This window comes from Panthera pardus, unplaced genomic scaffold (assembly GCF_024362965.1).
Source record: "Panthera pardus isolate Hobbes unplaced genomic scaffold, ASM2436296v1 HiC_scaffold_8, whole genome shotgun sequence".
Lineage (NCBI taxonomy): Eukaryota > Metazoa > Chordata > Mammalia > Carnivora > Felidae > Panthera > Panthera pardus.
Window position 1 is genome coordinate 121,097,406 of NW_026527013.1, and position 16,339 is coordinate 121,113,744.

At 46.4% G+C, this 16,339-nt stretch overlaps 3 long non-coding RNA genes across 5 annotated transcripts; 1 reads left to right on the forward strand and 2 right to left on the reverse strand.

The window, feature by feature from the left end:
• Nucleotides 1-2,934: 2,934 nt before the first annotated feature.
• LOC109263912 (uncharacterized) lies at nucleotides 2,935-7,032 on the reverse strand. The gene is made up of 4 exons (XR_002078463.2): nucleotides 6,185-7,032; nucleotides 5,584-5,763; nucleotides 5,129-5,323; nucleotides 2,935-3,660 (listed from the first exon to the last, which is right to left on the reverse strand). It is a non-coding gene; the product is annotated as an uncharacterized LOC109263912 (long non-coding RNA).
• Nucleotides 7,033-7,293: 261 nt separating this feature from the next.
• On the reverse strand, nucleotides 7,294-16,080 carry LOC109263914 (uncharacterized). 2 transcript variants are annotated; one of them, XR_008420415.1, is made up of 3 exons: nucleotides 15,705-16,080; nucleotides 13,361-13,518; nucleotides 7,294-7,556 (listed from the first exon to the last, which is right to left on the reverse strand). It is a non-coding gene; the product is annotated as an uncharacterized LOC109263914 (long non-coding RNA). The 2 variants fall into 2 exon arrangements; XR_002078467.2 differs by having other exon boundaries at nucleotides 15,525-16,080.
• On the forward strand, nucleotides 9,560-15,371 carry LOC109263913 (uncharacterized). 2 transcript variants are annotated; one of them, XR_002078465.2, is made up of 3 exons: nucleotides 9,560-9,708; nucleotides 11,499-11,625; nucleotides 15,118-15,371. It is a non-coding gene; the product is annotated as an uncharacterized LOC109263913 (long non-coding RNA). The 2 variants fall into 2 exon arrangements; XR_002078466.2 differs by lacking the exon at nucleotides 15,118-15,371 and adding an exon at nucleotides 11,838-12,082.
• Nucleotides 16,081-16,339: the final 259 nt, after the last annotated feature.

Here is a 16,339-nt window from a genome sequence, read left to right on the forward strand (position 1 = left end):
TCGCCCTTCGTTTAGCAAACGAGACAAGGCTTCACGTACCTTGGCAGCATCTGAAGAATGGAGAAACAGCTACTACCTGTGTCAGCGGCGAAGTGTCCCGCCTGCCCCTCCCTCTCTCTCCCTCACTCCTGACTTAGTCTCTTTTCACAGAGAGGCTACTTGGGGAAACATGCTATTATGCTTTCCCAGGTGTCACGCAATTACAAAGGCAATTTTCCAGGGAGATGGGCTCAGCAGGCCAGTGCCCCAAAATGGGGACAGAAGGGAGTTAGGCCTTTTCATCATACCCCATTGGCTCCAAGTCCCCATTTTGCTTGCCATGATGGTGCTCGCTATCTGCTTAAGGTCAGCCCTGCCCCTCCCAATGAGACACTCAGAAAGACAGCCGATGGCAGCCTGACATTTACAGTCTCGTGGGCCATGCTGTCTGCATTCCCAGAGTCAAGTGCGGGCAGCAGGTCCCTGATAAAGGCTTGCAAGTCAGAGCCAGAGAGGCGCCTGCCAAGTCCCCGTCACCTGGCTGCATGCAGGAGCCAGAGGGGCGGGGCGGACAGCCAGCGTGCCAAGGGTACAGGTGCAGCTCCAGCCGTGGGTTCTGCCGGGCAGGCCCTTTGGCTGTAAGCAGCCAACCTGATGTCTGTTACACTGTTCCCCAAGGTGGCCACGCTAAGGCTCAATGCAACACAGCAGAATGACCAGTATGCTGTCCAATTGATTGGTTCTTCAAATGAGACTTTTTGCTTTGGGAAGAAGGCCAGTCAGTTTCCAGTGAGGGCAGCCTAGGCAGTGCCGGAAAAAAATGTAGGTGCTCGGCAGCGCGTGGGGCATCTATGTGGCCTCCAACAGCTCTCATTTTGGGCCCACTGATTCTTGTGTCTACTCCAAAGCAGTCTTTCAGAGCCGTCTTCTCTCTTACATTTCCTCCCTTACCCTTAGCCTTCCTCACTCTCTTTTTGACACTCTGTTTTACATCTGCACAAAACTTTTGGCAGAAATACATTTTGGGGGCGCCTGGGTGGCTCAGTCGGTTAAGCGTCCGACTTCGGCTCAGGTCATGATCTCGCGGTCCGTGGGTTCGAGCCCCGCGTCGGGCTCTGTGCTGACTGCTCAGAGCCTGGAGCCTGTTTCAGATTCTGTGTCTCCCTCTTTCTCTGACCCTCCCCTGTTCATGCTCTGTCTCTGTCTCAAAAATAAATAAATGTTAAAAAAAATTTTTTTTAAAAATACATTTTGCAAGCTATAGTCACAGTAAGAATGCCAGGTGCCATCTGAGTGGGAGAGACGTCAAGCAATGTATGATGATGTGCTCTGTTGCAGCTGGGATCCTTCACCCTTTCTCTCTCCTCTTCTGCCTTTCCCGGATCCCCTACTGGGCAAGAGAATGCAAGCATAGGAACAGGTGCGCATCTCCATTCCCCTCCTCCACATTCTGGAAGGCAGCACAGTACCAAGAAGTCTTCCTTCCCAGTGTTTGTGATTTACATAATGAAAAATGCTTCCTGTCTGTGCCCATTTCATTATTATGGTAAATAGACAGTATTCCAAAACAGCGGGGAAGAGTTATCAAGTTGGACCCTCAATGATTTAAAATTACATTTATTCAAAACCACAAGGAGATACCAACCTCACATCCGTCAGAATGGCTAACATGAACAACTCAGGCAATGACAGATGTTGGCGAGGATGCAGAGACAGAGGATCTCTTTTGCGTTGTTGGTGGAAATGCAAGCTGGTGCAGCCACTCTGGAAAACAGTATGGAGGTTCCTCAAAAAACTAAACGTAGAACCACCCCACGACCCAGCAATTGCACTACTAGGCGTTTATCCACGGGATACGGGGGTGCTGTTTCGCAGGGACACATGCACCCCCATGTTTATAGCAGCGCTATTGACAATAGCCAAAACATGGAAAGAGCCCAAATGTCCATTGATGGATGATGAATGGATAAAGAAAATGTGGTATATATATATATATATATATATATATATATATATATATATATATATAATGGAGGTATATATATATATGTGGCATATATATATATATAATGGAGGTATATATATATATATGTGGCATATATATATATATATATATATATATATAATGGAGTATTACTTGGCAATCAAAATGAATGAAATCTTGCCATTTGCAACTACATGGATGGAACCGGAGGGTATGATGCTAGGTGAAATTAGTCAGAGAAAGACAAAAATCATATGGCTTCACTCATATGAGGACTTTAAGAGACAAAACAGATGAACATAAGGGAAGGGAAACAAAAATAATCTAAAAACAGGGAGGGGGACAAAACAGAAGAGACTCACAAATATGGAGAACAAACTCAGGGTTGCTGGAGGGGTTGTGGGAGGGGGGATGGGCTAAATGGGTAAGGGGCACTAGGGAATCTACTCCTGAAATCATTGTGGCGCTATATGCTAACTAATTTGGATGTAAATTTTAAAAAATAAAACTAAAAAAAAAAAATGCTAACTATAATATAAGAAAGGGATGGTGTTGGAAATCCCTCGGACATCCTAAGTACTGGTAACGAAGATTTTAGATTTGATCTCCACTTTTGGCGGATCGAGGCACTCGAAGGACAGATACGACTTGACTGTCCTGAACTGCAGACCCTTGTCAGTCCCCAGGAGGTGAGGACGTCCTTGAAGGTAGACTGTGTCATGTGGAAACATTTTTACAGTTCCACTAGGTCTGGTGCAGGAGGGAGTCAGTAACTGTTTATTTATTAATAGACAACTGTTTCCTGAAAAGGACCAACAATATCCATATGTTGAACAGGGGTACTTTTATTAGGACAATTAGTTATTTAATAAATGTATGCGTTGTATATTCCCTCCATATTTCATCACACCAGGGGAATCAGCTGAGCTAGGAATGCACAGCAGCCGCCAAATTAAGAATGCCTTAGCTGCTCCGAGGGATACTATTTTCACGTATGGCATCGATTACTAGGAGTCTGTGGGACAATTAGGAGGATTTGTGCAATTTTACAGAGCTGTGACTGCTTACGTGAGCTGCTTTGCTCGACCTGTCTTACTCCAAAGCCCTCTAGGATGTGAGTTCAGGTGTATTCACCCCGTCGCACGGCAGGACCGAATGAGGCTACAGCGTTGGGTGTTGGGCTAGCCTGTGACTCTCTGCCCAGGTGTACGTTACTGTCACCTGTGGAACTTCTTGAACAACACCTGTTGCCCGGGCTCCTCCCAGGACCGATTAAATCAAGACCTCTGGAGCTGAGTCCAGGTATCATATTTTTCAGGCTCTCTAGAGGAGTCTCAAATGGAGCCAGGGCTGGCACCTTCTGGAAAGCCAGAGGGAGGAAGACGCACAAAGAAGGAAAGGTAAGAGGAGAGCATTCCTTTCTGCTTTCTGCAAGCTCCCAGTTTGCCTTCAGCTAATAGTGCTGCTCAAACTTTAATACGTACGTAGACCACCTGGGGGTCTGGCTGAAATGCAGATTCTGATTCAGGGCCTGAGATTCCACATTTCTAGTGAACCACCAGACGGTACAGGGGTGGCTGGGTGGCAGGCCACCCTTGGAGTAGCAAGGATCCAGAGTTGCAAAGTCCAGTAAGCTGACCATGAGCCACCTGTGGCTACTGGGCAGGTGAAACGTGGCCAGTCCACGTTGCAATGTGCTGTTAAGTACAAAAGAAACACAAGTTTGAAGCTTTATTACAAAAAAAGAATGTAAAATATGTCAGTAGTAACTTTTGTAGTGATTACATGTTGAAATGACAATACCTTAAATATAGTGGGTTAAATTAAATGTATTATGAGATTAATTTTACCTGTTTCTTCTCATTTTTAAATTTATTTTAATGTTTATTCATTTTTGAGAGAGAGAGAGAGAGAGAGAGAGCAGGGGAGGGCCAGAGAGAGAGGGAGGCACAGCATCTGAAGCAGGCTCCAGGTTCCAAGCTGTCAGCATAGAGCCCAATGTGGGGCTTGAACCCACAAGCTGTGAGATCATGACCTGAGCCGAAGTCGGATGTTTAACCCACAGAGCCACCCAGGCACCTTTCTTCTTACTTTAAAAAAAAATGTAACTACTAGGTCCGGGCGCCTAGGTGGCTCAGTCAGTTAGGCATCTGACTTGGGCTGAGGTGATGATATCACGGTTCATGGGTTCAAGCCCTGCATTGGGCTCTGTGCTGACACCTCAGAGCCTGGAGCCTGCTTCGGATTCTGTGTCTCCCTCTCTCCCTGTCCCTCCCCGCTTGCACTCTGTCTCTCTCTCAAAAATAAATAAACATTAACAAAAAATTTTAATGTAACCACTAGGAAATTTAAAATTACTTACTAATTGCATCATATTTCTTTTGGACAGTGTTGGTCTAGAATACTGTTCACAGCAACTGCGCGGTGGTGAGAGTATTTAAAGGGGACTGGATGTGAACGCAGTTGTGGGTGGCTGGTTTCCTGCTTGGAACACAGACTGTCACTCACTGGGTGCTCACTGAGAGCTCTCACTGTTCTAAGTGCTTTGTAGGAATTCACTCACAACAGCCGGTGAGATAAGTGTTACTATAATTTCCACTTAACAGATTGGGGACTTTGAGTCAGAGATAGAATAAGCAACTTGCCTACACTCAGCAAGTGTAGTGAGTTTTAGAAGCCCCTGCTGTAGACCCTGTTTACCTATGTACGTCCTTCCTTCACAGAGCAAACAGACCAGGGGGCCAAGAGGATGTGCCTCCTGGAACTCATACTCCCATCCCTATTCTAGAACATGCTCTGGTTACCCAGAATCTCGGAATTCCCTGCCCACAGAGTTAGAAGGTAATTTGCAAGGCCTATGTGGATCTCTTCCCTGGATCCATCCTCCTAAGGATAGATTGTTCCTGACAGATCTGGGTTGTGGCCGAGGTCAGCCTTTTGCAGGGGGCAGGAGGCATGGATAGAGCTTCACTGCAAGATGGAACCAGGGTTGCAAAGAGAGGTAGGGCAGGCTGGGTGATGGGGGCTTCCAGTCGTGCTGCTGCTCTGGACCCCACTAATGTCAAGAGCAGGCCTAGTGCCCAGATCTACAGGCTGAGGGGCTGACATAGCTGAAGATGGTTGGCTTCCAAGACTTTGCAGGTGACTCTGGGCCTGGAGACTCACCCTCACATACAACAGCCACAAGGAAAGCCTTACTACGGCAGTGATTAGAGGCCAGCGGTGACCTTCAGAAGTCCTGTTTCTGCCTTGGTATATAAGCCAACGTGGACTCTGATGGTGGCAGTTTCCATGCCTGCCCCTTCCCATTTTCTCCTCAAATTCAAAATGGCCCCCCTTATGGACAGCAGCCCTTTTGTTCTAGAAAGCAAAAAATAAATAAATAAATAAATAAATAAATAAATAAATAAATAAATAAATAAAAATAAGAGCCTCACTGTCGAAATCACAGTGCTGGAATGTATTTCAATAGTTTAGTACTACCAGAGGAAAAACAAAACAAAACAACACAAAACACCCTGAGCTTTGATAGAGAGTTCATTCTTGTAGGTGCAAAAGGGAAGAACGAGAATATCTTTGCATTTTTCTTGCTGTAACATATAGAGGGTGGTTATATGTACCCCTGAATCTTTTGTGCTGAGTGCCATTAGAGCCTTCTCAAGTCTTACAAAGGAAGATTCTGGAAAACAGAGCACTGTGGACCCCTACCCTTGCTGAGCCGGTGGCAAGAGACTTTTCAGGGCTCCAGTCCTTGCTGTGAAACATTGTTTTCTTTTGTCTGCCTTCCAGGCGGTTCTTTCCTGGGCATTAGATGGGAATTCAGTGATCAACATCAGGAGAAGCCCTCGCCATAGGCGGCTTTGTTAGCAACATGCAAATATTCCCCTTATCTAGAAGCCTATCCTCAGCCTCCTTCTGACGCTTCCTTTCTTGCAGGATTATCTTTTGAGCTGCACGTAAGATAAATTCTTAATATTCCGCTTAACAGCATCTCAAATAAATTCTTGGCTTTCCTTCACTGGGGAGAGGAAGAAGGAAACACAGCAGCAGAGCAAGAATCTAAACAGCCTGCAAGGTCAGGCCAGGGTGAAGGAGATAATCCTTATCTCCTCCGAGATCAAAATAAGAGGCAATTAATTCACTTGGCTGTGCGAGGGGCTCTGGGTAGACATTGAAAGAACTCCCAGATAATGAGGATTTCTGAACTGGGGAATGAATTACCTAGGTGGGATAGAATCTTCTTCCCTGGAGGTACTTAGGAGCTGGAGCAAGAGCCAGGCGGTACGTAAGTGCCGATCGGCTTGCGTGGACAGAGAAGAATTAGCCTTATGTCTGCTCAGGAGGACGATGAGGGCAGCTAGCTGAATAAAATCCGTCTCTCCCCTCCCTTCTAGGTCTTCTCAGGCAATTCACATAAACCAGGCCGGCTGTGATAAATACCTTGCATTGTAGATTTCTAAAATGCTTTCATGTTTTCCGTTGGTTCTTACAGTGGCTGCTCCACGAGTTAGCTGGAAAACGCTTGCATTATGGTCATGAGGAGGGGACGGCAGAGTGTGGGGAGCTGCTCCCCCTCGCACAGCTGGTTAGCACCAGGGCCGGGACTACCACTGGGCTCCGGATGCGTTGCTCTTTTCCACTGAAGGTTGAACACTGAATCCGGTGAAGTATTAGGGATGGTGGGGATTCCGCTATAGCTTACGTGGCATTTCTGAAAATTTTCAATGTGTTTAAAAATGAAAATAATATGGACTTCTCACCTTATCTCCTTGTTAATGTTTGGCTGGAGGGTGGGACGGCTTGAGCGTTATCAGAATTGACACGAACCACAGATGCCACTACATTGAAAAAAACAAGGTGGGGCGGGGGGGTTGCTGTCCTCTGCCCAATTGCATGGTCTGCTTCCCTGTGAGGCTTTGTCCCAGGGGCTTGACGCCAAACCAGAAAACTCTGGGGAACAGCATTGCTGCAAAGAGCCCAGTCTCGCTCCAGGCAGATAAACCAGATGATTTGGTTACGGCTTCATCGGCCCGACTCAGTCCTGCATGGCTGCTTTCCTTAAGAAATCGAGAGTAGGGGCGCCCCGGTGGCTCAGTCGGTTAGGCGGCCGACTTCGGCTCAGGTCACAATCTCGCGGTCCGTGAGTTCGAGCCCCGCATCGGGCTCTGGGCTGATGGCTCAGAGCCTGGAGCCTGCTTCTGATTCTGTGTCTCCCGCTCTCTCTGACCCTCCCCCGTTCATGCTCTGTCTCTCTCTGTCTCAAAAATAAATAAATGTTAAAAAAAAAAAAAAGAAATCGAGAGTAAAACTGAATTTTAAAAAATAATGAAAACCACTCTATATCTCTCCTATGGATCTGAAGTCAAAGAAGGGTGGAGCTGAGTTTCTGTGTTCAGAGGGTTTTTCCAGGGAAGTGACAGGTGGGGTGTAGACCTAACGTGGAATCCTGGAAATGGGCTGGCTGCAAGTATTCACCTTCGAATCAATTGCAAATGCCTTTCTGGCTGCCCGCCACCTCCGACTGCAGCCCTCACCTAGTCTCGTTTTAAGGTACAGGCTTGTTACAAAAACGTCACATGGAGATCAGCAATGTCTGTGAAAATCAGAAAAATAAACACTTAATATTCCATAGTATTTGTAAACATGAAAAAAACAAAGACCTTTTTAATTCTTCTATAGGAAATACCACTCTGGGACTTGGGAAGAAGGGGTTAGATTTTTCTGCTTTAAATTTTGGCTACGTATATTATATATATATATATATATGTATATGTGTGTGTCTATATATATATAATATACACACACATACATAGATACATATACACATACATGCACACCTATGTAGACATGCACATATTTGCATGTGTGTATGAATCCCTTAGACACACACCCTCTTCCAGATAAATCATCCAAATCTGTATTTGCCTGTGTGCAAACATACCATATAGATCCAACACACACACACACACACACACACACACACACACACACACACACCAGAACTCACAGAACTTAGTTCCAGCAATTTTTGTTTTGTTTTGTTATCCACTGATGATGGCACCTTTAATTTTACCCTTTTGTAACAGAAGGTCTGGGGCTCCTGGCTATGACACTGAACAGTGTTTTCTTCCCTTAAGTTTATTTATTTATTGGTGGGGAGGAGGGGCAGAGAGAGAGAGAGGGAGAGAGTGAATCCCAAGCAGGCTCCACGCTGTCAGCGCCGAGCCCCACGCAGGGCGTGATCCCATGAACCATGAGATCATGATCTGAGCTGAAACCAAGAGTCTGATGCTTAACCAACTGAACCACCCAGGCGCCCCACCAAACAAGTTTTTTTTTAAATTTTATTTATTTATTTAAAAAAAATTTTTTTTAACGTTTATTTTATTTTTGAGACAGAGAGAGACAGAGCATGAACGGGGAGGGGCAGAGAGAGAGGGAGACACAGAATCTGAAACAGGCTCCAGGCTCTGAGCCGTCAGCCCAGAGCCCGACGTGGGGCTCGAACTCATGGACTGTGAGATGGTGACCTGAGCTGAAGTCGGACGCTTAACCGACTGAGCCACCCAGGCACCCCTTTTTTTTTTTTTAATCTGAGAAAGGAAGGAAGGAAGAAAGGAGGAGTTTTAGCAGAATTAGTTGGGCGGTAGAGGCCTCTCGAAAGCACCTTGCCTCTCACAGGTAGCAGAGAAGGAAAAACGAGAAACCGGAGGGGAGACTTTCCTGCTCCCATTTCCTGCACGAAGAAACTTCCTCTTAAAGTGAGTTGGTACAACCCATCTGCAGGGTATATTTGTCTTATCCATCCATTTGGATCCCATTCTTGTTGCAGAAATTATCCTTGAGAGGCAATGGAACAAATGTGCAAAGATGAATACGTTGGGATGCACATTAGTGACAAGCGAGACAATTAAAGACAACGTAACGTCTGTCAAGGCAAGACATTATTTAATGTGTGGTAAATGTATCATGCTATACCCCCACATATCACAATGAACTGCCATTCAAATGGTGATCCATATTTCTTGCCTGGAAAGATAATGAGAAGTGCTATTTAATGAGTGTTGAGCATGTGGCAGGTGTTTTACATATATGGTGTCACTCAATGCTCATCACCACCAAGTGCTCATAACCAAGTTTAAGGTATGATAATCCTCATTTTACCGATGAGGAAAATGGCCTGAGGTTAAGTAGGACCAAATCACAGACTCAGGAAGCAGTCGGTTAAGATTTAAACTTTACAGCCCACTGTTGAAACATCTTTGCCCATAGCACTTTTTTTTTTTTTTTTTTAATTTTCGAGACTGAGAGAGAGAGAGAGAGAGAGCACAAGCCGGGGAGAGGGGCAGAAGAAGAGAGAGAGAATCTTAAAATTTTTTTTTAACGTTTATTTTATTTTTGAGACAGAGAGAGACAGAGCATGAACGGGGGAGGGTCAGAGAGAGGGAGAGGGAGACACAGAATCCGAAACAGGCTCCAGGCTCTGAGCTGTCAGCACAGTGCCCGACGCGGGGCTTGAACTCACGGACCGCGAGATCATGACCCGAGCCGAAGTCGGCCGCTTAACCGACCGAGCCACCCAGGCGCCCCAAGAGAGAGAGAATCTTAAGCAGGCTCCATGCTCAGTGAGGAACCAGATCCACAACCCTGGGCTGATGACCTGCGCTGAAATCAAGAGTCGGATGCTCGACCAACTGAGCCACCCAGGTGCCTCTCACAGCACCTTTTTGGATGAAATGATTAAAGTAATAAAGGGACTCCATTTACACAAGTCCATATACAGAAACAGGAAAGCAGGAGAGTTGGAGAAATCACCCAATGGGTGAGACCTACAGGCTTTGGAGTAAGAGTGAGATCAAATCCCAGCTCCCCACATAACCTCGAGCAAGTAACTGGACATCTCTAACACTTCGGTTCTCGTAATTATAAAAGGAAGGCAATGTGGCCCATCTCATGAATTTGTTATAAGATTAAACACTAATTGGGAGCTATCATATAATGCAGAGAGACATCTGGAAAGCTGTTCACCTATGTACAGACAGAGGTCGTATCACTAAGGAGCAATATTTGGAGGTGATTTTTATTTTATTTTTTTTCTGCGTGTCTTCATATCGTTTTCAAGATAGGAAATCCAGGAAAGCTTTTGTTTGTTTGTTTTGGAAAATAATAATCGGGTGGCAAAGAATGGGGGTGAGGAGGAAAAGGGAGAGAAGATGAATTCAGTGAAGGGGATGTGGCACCACCCTTGCTAAACTGCCAGGGGGGTTGAGAGCTTGAATCAGAGCGTTCTGCCTCATGAATGAGCATTTCATCAGCTCAAAGAACATTCGGTAGGAGTCACACAGGTCTGATTGTAGAGGAGGACTTTTGCCAGGGCTGCTGTTACCAGGCCTGGCCCATGTCTCTGTGCCCTTGGCCAGATTCCTGACTTCTCCAGAAGCTCTCTGGGAAGGAAAGCAGTCTGAAAAAGGAATCGTGTGAAGATATAAGGGATTCATCAAGTTTTGGGAGTCCTCTCTAATTCATTATATTAATTAAAAAACAAAAAAAAGAGGGGCACCTGGGTGGCTCAGTCGGTTAAGCGTCTGACTCCGTTTCAGCACTGGTCATGATCTCAGGGTTAGTGGGTTCGAGCCCCACCCTGTGAGTGCAGAGCCTGCTTAGGATTCTCTGTCTCTCTCTCTCTCTCTCTCTCGGCCCTTCCCTGCTAGGGTTCTCTCTCTCTCCCTCAAAATAAATAAATAAAATTTAAAAAAAAAAAGAATTCAGTGGAACTCTTGGCCTCTGAGGGAGAGACTATATTTGTCTAACCTCTTAAAGTTAATTTAGATTTGTACCAAACTCTTAGAATTATACAGTTTTTAAAATCCTTTTTTAACGTTTATTCATTTTTGAGAGAGACAGAGTGTGAGTGGGGGAGGGGCAAAGAGAGAGGGAGACACAGAATCTGAAGCAGGCTCCAGGCTCCGAGCTGTCAGCACAGGACCCAACGCGGGGCTCGAACCCGTGAACCGCGAGATCATGACCTGAGCCGACGTTGGATGTTTACCCAACTGAGCCACCCAGGAGTCCCAGAACTATACATACATTTTTATCTAGCAATTCTACTTTTAAGAATTTACCCCAAGGAAATAATCATAAGTATACAAAATGTGCAGCTATAGGAATATTCATTATAGTACCCCTTTATAATTGTGAAAATTAAGTCCTGACTACACGTCCGATAGGGGATTGCGTAAATTACATAGCTCTGTTCAGTGTAAAACATAGGCCCCTCTCAAAGTGCTGTTGTAGGAGTATATTTATTGTCATGGTGAAACGTTCACGATATGATATTAAGTAAAAAAAGCCAGGCCCAAAACAAAGTATTCCCAAAGTGAAAAAAGGATATTTGTACTAAGGCTTTTGAAACACAGCAAACTGTTAGCAATATTTGTTTCTGAACTGTATGAGATGATTTTCTTTTGTTCACTTATTGAATATATATCATTTTGGGAATAAATAAGTAATGTTATTATAATTTTATTTTTTTAAGGCAAAGGAACCCAAAGTATACCCACACTGCTCTGCATCACCCTAGGCCGCTAACTTCACGAGGACACGTACCACCCCTGCTTTAGTCCGTCATTATGATGCCAGCACCTGTCACGATGCCTGACATGGTAAAGTTCTTCATATATATTTGTCAAATGAATGAATGAAATGTATGAAAAAACAAAGTGATGGCAACAGGGGGCCCAGAGAGAAGAGAAACTCAAAACAAACTCAACATACAGCTGCTTGACCTCCTCCGTGTAATTTGGTAGGTGAGCTCTGTAGGATGAGACCCATTCATCTTTTTTTGAAATGCTTATTTATTTATTTATTTATTTAGAGAGAGTTCACGGGTGAATGGGGGAAGAGCAGAGAGAGAAGGAGAAAGAGAATCCCAAGCAGACTCCACACTCAGCTCAGAGCCCAACATGGGGCTTGATCTCAGGACCATGAGGTCATGACCTGAGCTGAAATCAAGAGTTGGGTGCTTAACCGACTAAGCCACCCCGGCTTAGTTCATCTTGGAACCCCTCACAGTGCCTTGCATATAGTAGGGGGTGCTCAATAAATGTTGCATGAAAATATGAACAATGGTTTATCTTTTTCCTCCTGGCATCATCTCTGCAGACTTTCCAGTAACATGTAAACGCATGCCTGGTGGCAGGTCATGTGTAAGAACTGTAATAATGGCCATGGCAACAGGAAGCTGTGGCAGTTGGGGTTAGGTTTGTTGTAAAGTAACAGAAAAAAAAAAAAACAAAGAATGATTTTTTTAAATGAAAAGTTCATTTCTTTCTAATGTTTAAGAGATCTAGAGGCAGGCAGCCCAGAGTTAGAAGAGAGTTCTGTGGTGTTAGGGACCCAGCTTTATTCTCTTTTTTGCTCTGCCACAATGGCTTCCATTCCCAAAGTCAACTCATGGTCCATAATGGCTCCTGGAGCTCCAATCATTTCATCAGAATTCCAGCAAGAAGAAAAGAATAAGAGAAGAGATACCTGCTCCCTCTCCAGAAGTTGCATACATGACCTCCACTATATCCCATTGACCAGAGCTTTGTCAAGGGAGCCTGATGAATGTAATTTTTATTCTGGGAGATCTTATTCCCAGTTCATGATTGGCGGTTCTCTAACTGTGGAAGAAAAGAAAAACTGATATTGGAAAACAACTGGCAGCTTCTGTCACCGAGGTGTCATTGACCATCCTATCACTAGCCAACCAGAGTCTCATCGAATGCATAGCACCTGCAAAGGAAAGTCACCGGGTACTTGGGGCTGCTGCTGACAAACACTGCTCTTTAGTTGCCTTTTAACGACACATTTCCATTTCTAGCACAATCTCTGCCACTGCCACGGGGGTGATCGGGGTCACTGCTTTCTCCCTAGCAGAGCTGGACCATAAACCAGAAGTCAGCATCTTTCCTGCTGCAGCAATTGCTTATGTCCTGCCGGTCATGACTGGCTACAGCATTCAAATCATCAGAGAAATCCAGAAGTGCTGTGAGGGAGTCTCACTGCATAAATGAGGAAAGAAACAGAAGAGGCTAAAGGTCTCAGAGTTTATCTTTAAGGTATTGGAGTGAGGCCACGGGGTGCTGCCCTTCCTGACGTCACCATGGGTCTGGCGGGCCACTAGACGTGAGAGGAGAGAAGAAATGGTTGGCCCTTAGAGCAAAAGACAAGGAAGCGTTCTTTCTTTGTGGAAATGATGCGAAGCAGAGAATCATAATCCTCTTAGCAGCTGCCATTTAGTTAGGTGTTGGGCAAGCCCTTTGGTTGCCAACATCCAAGGCAGCCCTTCACGATCCTCACTTCCCAGCATGCATGTGCTTACACGGTCCCCTTCTGTGTTGAATCAGGACTGACCTGTACGACCAACAGAATACAGTGGAGGTGGTGACGTGCGACTCCTGGGGCTAAGTGGTAAAAGGTATTGCAACTTCCGCCTTGGTCCTTGGATGCATTGCACTCGGGGAAGCCAGTCACCATGCACTAAAGACACTCTACAAGTCCTGTAGACAGGCCTGTGTGGAGAGGAACCAAGACATCCTGCTAAGCACCAACTTCTCGACCTAACATAGTGACCAACACTAGATGTGGTTCCTCTAGCTCCTGTCTATCCATCAGATGAACTGCAGCCCAGGCTGCCATTGAGCTGAACTGGATGAGAAGTTCCATCCAGGGGCGTCTGGGTGGCTCAGTCGGTTAAGCATCCACCTTCAGCTCAGGTCATGATCTCATGGTTCGTGGGTTCAAGCCCCGTGTTGGGCTCTGTGCTGACAGCTTGGAGCCTGGAGCCTGGAGCCTGTTTCAGATACTGTGTGTGTGTGTGTGTGTGTGTGTGTGTGTGTGTCTCTCTCTACCCGCTCCCCCACCCATCCTCTGTCTGTTTGTCTCTCTCAAGTGAATAAACTTAAAAACAGATGATTTTTTTAAAAAAGAAATTCCATCCAGAACCATCCAGCTGAGCCACTCCTAAATTCCTGACCCTCAAAAACCATGAGATAATAAAAAGACTTACTGTTGCTTTAAGCCCCTATGTTGGGGGGTAATTTGTCACGTGGCAGTAGATAACTAACACATCCTTTATATATAACGTATTTATCACCACAACACTCTGAACTAGGCATTATGACCTCCATTTTACTGATAGGAGACCAAGGCCTAGAAAGGTTAGTTTGTTTTCCCCAGTCAGAGCAGCTGGTGAGGCCAAGCTGGCACTCCAGATTAGCTCTGCCCGCACAAAACCTGTGCACTGAACAGCTGCTCGCTGTGCTAGAGACCGTGGGGACCCATCTAGGACTTCCACAATGCCTGGAAACAGAGCAAAATGCTCCCGAATGAACTGAGTGGTCTTGTTACGGTGAGGTTTACCTGCTAACATCTGGGATTATGCAGGCCCAATAGACAGTTGTGGGTCTGTGGCCTAAAATCCACAGCCAGCGTGAAACTCAAGGGCACAGTCATGCTGTGAAACATCAGGCACTGCCTGCCGTGGGAGCCTCATTTAGGCCCTTGGGATGCAGAAATGTTCCTGAAGTCACAGCAGAAGTTTAAACAGCCTCAGGACAGTTGTCTCGCATGAGGTCTCACTAGATCAAATTTTAAAGTTTTCTGAATACAGAGGGCCGGGATGGGGTCTCTGGCCAGGAACGTGGAGTGCAATGATCATTTGCCCTTCACTTTTTTCCTATGGTGGGTCAGTTTCCACTTAACAACATGGCTGCCTGCCAGTGTGCTGATGGGGCCAAATTCAGTCTGTGCCTCCTTGTCAGCAAAAGGATGTGAACATTCCCCTGAAGGCACATCAAGGAATGGGCCTCTGAGCTCCTCGTTTGAACTAACTGGTTCATGTGTGTCTCATTCTGGCCAGAGCCCTCACTGAGAGACCGGCAGTCACTTGATGTCTAGTGGAAACTTCCGGTCCTGCCGTCCTGTTGACTAAGAAACCCGAGGATGTGGGTACGTACAAGGTCTGTCCTCATTGCCCAGGCTTCTCTGTTGCACTCCAGACACAAATCTGCTCTGGCAACCACATAAGCAGTCAAGTAAATGAGGGAGGAAGGTCTCTTTCTGAAGGATGAAATGTCACTTCTAAAACAGAACTCATTCTCTCTTTTCAGCTCTCTCAAACTTTCCGTCCTACGAGTGGTGCCAATATGCCCCTGAGCTCAAAATTTTGGCATCAACATTGACAGTTTCCTCCGTTCGGCCCTTCAAATGGACCCAGCCATCCAGGCTTCTCAAGTGCGCCTTCAAACTCTCCTAGGATGATTTCTTTCCATTCCTGCTTTGCCTTTGGGTCGTTACATAGTTGGGATACCTGGGCCTAAATTCCCCTTCCCTTCAATGGCTCTAAACTACCTACTGCAATGATCCTAAGTTTGTTTGTCTACCTTTCAAGACCCTGCATGATTTTCTCCTGCCTGATTTTATTTTCCACGGCTCTCAATGCTAATCCGTCTACACAGACATGCACATAGACACATCCACACTCCCGTGGGTGTACACGCCTTCCACCATCATCCACCTTTCCCTCGGGCTGCCTCCTCCTGCACACTTTTGGATAGTCTCTGTAATCCTGGCTTTGTCCGTCGGAACGCACCCCGGGAGGGCGTTTACCACCTCCGGCACCAGTCTACCGTAATCTCTCCTTCGACCACCTCCACAGGCTGTGATTTTCAGCGACAAGCCACACCTCTGCACTTACCCCCATTTTCCTGATCCCTCAGGCTTCTGGAATCCCCCCGGACTCAAAAAGCCTTCGAGAAAACAAAACTAGAACCGATGGACAAGAGAGCACCGCGGCTGAGGGCCAGCTCACCAGCACTGAGAGGCAGAGCCCCTGTCCAGGGACCGCACGGTGCTGAGATCCGTGGCTTGCTGGGCTGAAGGAGAAGCACCCACTAATTGGTTCAGACCACAAAGGTCAACCCCACGAGCATCCGGTAAGACAGGCACGATGAAAGCCACACAAGCCAGGAGAGAAGAAAGCAGCTGTGGTGAGTGGGGCTGGGTGTGATTAGAAGTGGCAACAGGCGCTGTGGACCGCGGTGGAGAAGCAAGTTGATGACGAGGCGACAGAAGACGCCAGCTCTGGGGTCTGCGGGGGTGGCAACAGGCCCATGCTCACTCGTGTGCTCTCTCTCTCTCTGTGCAACAGCCCTTGGAAACGAGGAAGATTCTGGGAACGCAGCAGCTTCCTGTCCTGCCTAGAAGGCATGGTTCTGCTGCCACGGGTGGAGGGGTGGGGGTGGCCAGCCGCGTGAAACCCCTGGCAGTGTGTGTGTGACCCCTCTGCATCGCCTGCCAGAGGCTACCACTCAAGTGCCCCCAGGGACCAAG